This window comes from Bos javanicus, chromosome 9 (genome assembly GCF_032452875.1).
Source record: "Bos javanicus breed banteng chromosome 9, ARS-OSU_banteng_1.0, whole genome shotgun sequence".
NCBI lineage: Eukaryota > Metazoa > Chordata > Mammalia > Artiodactyla > Bovidae > Bos > Bos javanicus.
In genome coordinates this window covers 68,034,318-68,042,071 of record NC_083876.1, presented here as the reverse complement: position 1 = coordinate 68,042,071, position 7,754 = coordinate 68,034,318, and positions in this window count along the sequence as shown.

The following is a 7,754-nucleotide window of genomic DNA, read 5'->3' as shown; positions in this document are numbered from 1 at the left end:
GAGGGAAAGCAAAGGAGTACAAAGAAAATGATGGGGATACATAAGATGAACATAGGAGATATCTTGTAGGTGTTCATATTTGGGACAATTTTAGCATCAAGAAAAAGTCATGGTATTAATGTATTTTGGCATATTGAATAGAAAAAAGAGCATGTTATCAACAATGGACAAATAAATAATATATATAAAAGTTCAGTGGTAAGAAGGGAAACCTCTTTATAGGTGAGCATATACTAATATGTAGAAGAAAAATTAAGACGAGAAAATCACCATTTTGTAACACCAGTGTCAATAATGGATTCAGACGAGGCGTATCAGTGGTTGTGAAAAGCTAGTGGGTAAAAAGTTTTGAGGAAACAGGACATTCACGTAATCTTAATTAAGTACCACCTCACAGATTACTTACCAACTACAAAAGATGAACAGTGCAGTTATAATAAGGAGATCTGGTAGACATTACCTTCATCAAGTGCTCAAACTGACCACCACTAATAATGAAACAAGATGATATTATATATCTCCTCATGAGATACTCGGGGAAATGCACAATGTCACCTGTGTAGAATTCTTCCCCAAAACTCTAATCATGATGAAACTATCAGGCAAATTTAGAATATGACGCTAAAGAGATATAACAACCAAATGTAGTGTATAAATTTAACTGATTCTAGTTTCTTTAGATTATAAGGACAATTGGAGAAGTTTCAGTGTGGAGTCTATATGAATAACACTTTATATCTGTGTAAAATTTCTTGTGTATGATAATAGTTTTGTGTTTATATATTATTAGAAAGTATCCTTGCTCTTGTGAGAGTTTGGGGAAAAAACACTTAAATTCTTTGAAAATGTTATTTCCACTTTCTTCCATTGAGAAATAAACATTAGGATTTCATTTACCCTTGCATATTAAACCTAGTCATCTTTTTTGCAAAGTTTTTTATAGTTAAGTTTTAAGCCATTTAAAGGAGGAAAATGTGACTATTAATGTAAAAAAGATTTATTTTAGAAATATGTTTTGTGTGAAACACAAAATACTTTGGTATAATACAGTTTTAAATCAACGTTACTCTACAGCCCAGTTGATGTTGTTTAGCATGTGATATATCCCTCTGAGGAATCCTCACTTGAAGACGTTGTCATGCAGCTCAAAAATTGCTATTGAAACCAATACCAAAGATTTTGTTAATGAATATAAGTACCAGATATTTTTTCTACTGATGAGTGTTGTCAAAATATGCAAGATTGAGCAGGCCTCGAAATCCTTGCCTTATCAGAATCCAGGAAGCTCAGTAACTTAATACCATCAGAGAAACACCCAAGATCTAGAACTCCATGTTCTTGTGTTGTACGCCCACTTCCTGGAGGAATTTGTCAATTGATCTCGCTGGGGTGGGGGGTCATCTGGCTTCAGGGTGTCACTGTGACTGCCTCAGAGTCAACATGACAAACTCAAAGTGTTTGTTTAAAGTGCTAAGAGACAGTGGAACTTCCCCAAGTTTTCAAAACAGGTTATATAAATATTTTTTTTTGTTTGCTAATAAATGTCAGTATATTTGGCATAGTAGAACTTGCTATTATTATTGAGTAGGACTTGCTATTATTGTAACATACAGAAATCTGGCCTTTTTCCTTCATTAGAAATTTATGAAATACAGAAAAGGAAAACAGAATACCCACGATTTTCACATCTATAGACAAACACCATTAAGACATTCATGTTTTTAATCAGATTTATAATTTGTAGGTACTGAATTGAGGATATGGTATAGACCTAAAGCCCCCACTGACTTCCAATCTCTGGAAGCTACAGATGTTGACTAAAGGAATTAATAGCAATTAAATTGTTGAGTAGGAGTTTAACTTAGGTTTATTTGATTCATGAATTATGGGTGATTTTCATTTTTTTGCTTCATGTTTTTGTTTTACAAGGTTTCCAAAATGACTATTAGGTTGACACTCAGATTTGTTTATACTTTTATCTTTTGTACTAAGTAAGTACTTTGGGGACTGAATTAATGAATATATATTATTTAAATCTCTAAAATTTAGAAAATCAAAGAGGCAACTGGGGCCTCTTTAGCACATTAGAACTTTTTGAACTTTAGAAGCTAGGAAAGAAATTAAGAAGACCTGAATTGACTGAAAACTACTAACCAGTACAAGAAAACAAGAGAATTTATTTTGTCTTCCCCTATCCCCTGGAACTACCTCAATCTAATAACCAACACTATCATATAGTCTTTTAAAAGTCTATATGCAGCCCTGTTTTCCAGGTGTCTGTCTTACTAATAGTTTAACAGCAGACCTGCTATTAAATACATGTCTGTTATTTGCTGTTAAATACAAATACACAGACCTGCTGGTTACTCTGCCACTTTCTGGGAAGTATCCTAGGTACTGTCCCTATTCAGTTCAGTTCAGTTCAGTCGCTCAGCCATGTCCGACTCTTCACGACCCACGGACTGCAGCATGCCAGGCCTTCTTGTCCATCACCAACTCCTGGAGCTTACTCAAACTCATCTCCATTGAGCGGGTGATGCCATCCAACCATCACATCCACTGTCATCCCCTTCTCCTCCTGCCTTCAATCTTTCCCAGCATCAAGGGCTTTTCCAATGAGTCATCTCTCCTTCAGGTGGCCAGAGTATTGGAGTTTCAGCTTCAACATCCTTCCTCCCAATGAACACTCAGGACTGATCTCCTTTAGGATGGACTGGTTGGATCTCCTTGTAGTCCAAGAGACTCTCAAGAGTCTTCTCCAACACCACAGTTCAAAAGCATCAATTCTTCAGGCTCAGCTTTCTTTATAGTCCAACTCTCACATCCATACATGACTACTGGAAAAACCACAGCCTTGACTAGATGGGCCTTTGTTGGCAAAGTAATGTCTCTTTGGAAAGGACTTTGGAAATAACTTTCCTTCCAAGGAGTAAGTGTCTTTTAATTTCATGGCTGCAGTCACCATCTGCAGTGATTTTGGAACCCAAAAAGTTAAAGTCACTGTTTCCACTGTTTCCCCATCTATTTGCCATGAAGTAATGGGACCAGATGCCATGATCTTAGTTTTCTGAATGTTGAGTATTAAGCCAACTTTTTCACTTTCCTCTTTCACTTTCATCAAGAGGCTCTTTAGTTCTTCTTTGCTTTCTGCCATAACAGTGGTGGCATCTGCGTATCTGAGGTTATTGATGTTTCTCCTGGTAATCTTGATTCCAGCTTGTGCTTCATCCAGCCCAGCATTTCACGTGATGTACTCTGCATATAAGTTAAATAAGCAGGGTGCATATGTACTCTGCATATAAGTAAAATACAGCCTTTACATACTCCTTTCCCAGTTTGGAACCAGCCTTTTGTTCCATGTCCAGTTCTAACTGTTGCTTCCTGACATGCATACAGATTTCTCAAGAGGCAGGTCAGGTGGTCTGGTATTCCCATCTCTTGAAGAATTTTCCACAGTTTATTGTGATGCACACAGTCAAAGGCTTTGGCATAGTCAATAAAGCAGAAGTAGATGTTTTTCTGGAACTCTCTTGCTTTTTCAATGATCCAACGGATGTTGGCAATTTGGTCTCTGGTTCCTCTGCCTTTTCTAAACCCAGCTTGAACATCTGGAAGCTCATGGTTCATGTTTTACTGGAGATCAGGGGAGAAATAATTCCAGAAAGAATGAAGAGACAGAGCCAAAGCAAAAACAACATCCAGTTGTGGGTGTGACTGGTGACAGAAGCAAGGTCCAATGCTGTAAAGAGCAATGTTGCATAGGAACCTAGAATGTTAGGTCCATGAATCAAGGCAAATTGGAAGTGGTCAAACAGGAGATGGCAAGAGTGAACATTGACATTTTAGGAATCAGCGAACTAAAATGGACTGGTATGGGTGAATTTAACTCAGATGACCATTATATCTACTACTGTGGGCAAGAATCCCTTAGAAGAACAAGAGTCTGAAATGCAGTACTTGGATGCAATCTCAAAAACAACAGAATGATCTCTGTTCATTTCCAAGGCAAACCATTCAATATCACGGTAATCCAAGTCTATGCCTGACCAGTAATGCTGAAGAAGCTGAAGTTGAATGGTTCTATGAAGACCTACAAGACGGTTTGGAACTAACACCCAAAAAAGATGTCCTTTTCATTATAGGGGTCTGGAATGCAGAAGTAGGAAGTCAAGAAACACCTGGAGTAACAGGCAAATTTGGCCTTGGAGTACAGAATAAAGCAGGGCAAAGGCTAATAGAGTTTTGCCAAGAAAACGCTGCTGCTGCTAAGTCACTTCAGTCGTGTCCGACTCTGTGTGACCCCATGGATGGCAGCCCACCAGGCTCCCCCATCCCTGGGATTCTCCAGGCAAGAACACTGGAGTGGGTTGCCATTTCCTTCTCCAATGCATGAAAGTGAAAAGTGAAAGTGAAGTCGCTCAGTCATGTCTGACTCTTAGCGACCCCATGGACTGCAGCCTACCAGGCTCCTCTGTCCATGGGATTTTCCAGGCAAGAGTACTGGAGTGCTTTAATCCAAAAGCAGTAGTGGTGATGTCTCAAAAAAGTCATGGATGCGTGACTAGACCTTTACACTAGCAGTAGAATTAAAATCCAGTTTATATGTGTAGTATTGCCATTATTTAAGTCTCTAAAACATCTGTCAGCCAACTTTTATCAAGACTAAGTCTAGTAAGTACATGCGTGCTCAGTGGCTCAGTCATATCTTAACTCTTTGCAACCCCATGGATTGTAGCTCCCCACCCCCCCAAGCTCCCCCCGCACTCCTGCTCCTCTGTCCATGGGATTCTTCCAGGCAAGAATACTGGAGATGGTTGCCATTTCCTGCTTTAGGGGATCTTCCCAACCCAGGAATTGAGCCCGTATCTCCTGCGGCTTCTGTGTTGGCAGGTGGATTCTTTACCACTAGCCACCTAGGAAGCCCCTAGTCTAGCACAGGGGTCAGCAAACTCTGGCCTGCCATTTGCTTTTGTGTGGGCCATGAACTAAATAACTGGTCCCTATTCATGCGGTACCTTTTACATAGGTTGCCATGCTTTGTATAAGGTGAACTCTATAAGTGGACACCCCTATTTGATTTGGAGAAGTTCATTTTCTGCAAAGACAGCCATTCACAGCCCAGCCAGCTGTTCATCAGCACCTTTAGATAACACTATCCAACCAGAGTGCTGCCATATACCAGATAGTGATTGGCTTCTCTAATCAGATTCTCACTTTCACTCCGTCTCTCTCTCTCTTTTTTTTTTTTTTTTTTGCATGAGAGGGAGTTAATTAGTTGAGAGAAGAGTTAAAAGAAAGGACAGAGATAAACAGAGACCAGAAGAGTTTAGTCCTAAAGATATAGTGGGTTTGCAGTATCATTGTTTGCTTATCTTCTGAGTTGCTGCTGGTCCTAAATGGTGACAGAGTATAGTCGAGCAACTATTACAGTGGTTTTTCTTGATTCTGAAATTTTTTCAGTTATCACTATGATAATTCTGTTCCCTACAACTAGAAAAAGAGCCTAATGAACATATTGAAATTTGAAATATAATTTAAAATACTCGTCCCACAAATAATATTTATACAGCTTGTAGTATCTGCCATAGTCGTTGACAAGATGAGTAGGTCGATGCTTTTTTTAGCTCTTCTAGTGGGGATGGAGATAATCACTTATCTACAGAATTTTAAATGCTCTTAAATGGCACCAGTATAATTGTTGTCGTTCAGTCTCTAAGTCTTGTTGACTCTTTTCGACCCCATGGACTGCAGCATGCTGGGCCTCCCTGTTCATCACCACTCCCGGAGCTTGCTCAAATTCATGTCCGTTGAGTCTGTGATGCCATCCAACCATCTCATCCTCTGTCTCTCCCCCTTCTCCTCCTGCCCTCAGTCTTTCCCAGCATCAGTCTTTTCCAGTAAATCAGCTCTTTGCACCAGGTCGCCAAAGTACTGGAGCCTCAGACCTTCCAGTGAATATTCAGGGTTGATTTCCTTTAGGATTGACTGGTAGAGTTGGAATTATCCTTCAAGATTAGGAATTCTTGATCTGGGATCCACAGTGGGCTTCTGAGATTCTGGACAATACTGAATTTGCACACATGTTTTGTTGTGTGTATCCTTGAGCATATCTATTTTTCCACATAGTTGATAGTTTACATTAGCTATTCCACAAGACAGTTAAGTACAAAAGGCTTAAAAACCTCACTGCCTAATTTTACAGATAAAAATATCACTCAGAGTAATTTACCCACAATCTAGCAATCTGTAACTACTAGAGACTAGGTTTCTTTCATTCTTTCATTAAAAATTTATAAAATACAGTAAAAAAGAAAAAGAAGAAATGCTTTTAACATGTAAGGACAAACACCATTAAGAATTTTCTATTTCTTACCAGCAGTATACGTTTGGGTTCAGAATAACACCTTTGAAAATACATATTGATATATTGCTTTCTAATAGACTTGCACTAAATTCCACTCACATCAGCAATCTAGAATAGTGAATATTTTATCACCAGAACAAGTTATTCTTTTTTTAAAAAAGAAAATATTTTGGCTAACTTGGTAAGAGTTCAATAGTGTCTTGTTGTAGTGTGTGTTTATTATTAGTGAAGTAAAAGATATTATTTATTTTTTTATTTGTTGGAAATATGTCTCTTGTCTGTCTTGTCCATTTACATCAAGAACCCAGTTTTCTTAGCTGTCCATGCAATCTTGTTAAGAAATCCTACCTCAGGAGAAAACTAGAGGAGAAAGCAAGGCTTCTTTTTATCTCCTGGATTTGTTCTTGCATTCTCAGTAGTCTTTGCTTTGCAATCATCTGAGAGGTTTGTTAAAATGTGAGTACCTGGGTCCTACCCAATGTCTACAGAATCCAAATATCTAGGTATGGGATGTGAGAAATTTGTACTTTTAACATGCAAACACTTCATATTTCTTAAGAATAATAAAATTTGAGGACTACTTAAAGGACTAGTAGGCTATTAAATATAAAGTGTGTGTACCATTATACTTCTTACTAAAAGTCTCTTTCTTTATTAAACCCAGGTTATCTCTCTTCTGTGAGGTAATTTTGCCTTTATAAAGTTTAATTTCTGCTTCAGGGTTAATAAACTTGGTATAAAATTACAGATCTACCAGTGACCAGCTTTGTAAATATCCTTAATTTCTATGAACTTCTCTTTATCTATAAAGAGGTGATTATAATCCTAGCTCATGTGTTTATTTTGAAGGGTGAGCTAATCTACACAAGTATACTGTAAATGGTCATATAAATGCTGGATATATTTTCTTGTTCTAATTGTTTATCGTATGGTAATTTTGGCTGCCTCACTTCCTTTGTAATGCCAGGAAGTCTGAAACAGCTTTGGGCACAGTATCAACACTTGATAATTATCTACTGATTGATTACCATCTTGAGGTACATCAAAGACTGCTTTAATATGAGGTGGTGTTCATTGTGGTCTGGGTTCTGACTAATCATAATGGATACTCCTTTAACAATGCCTGTGCAGACTGAAAGTCAGCCATGCTTCTATTAACCCTAAGACTGTAATGAGTCATTCAGTTCATTTCACTGAGTACCTACTATGTGCCAGGAACCACAGCAGACACTAAAATACATTAGTGAGCACAATGGACAAATCCCTTCCCTCCCAGTCCCTTCTAGGTGAAATGGGTATCATAGAGGAATTACACATTGTATCTTTTAGCAGTTCCTTGAAGAAATTCCATACATGTGGAAGACATCCCATCAGACTGTTATCAGACAAT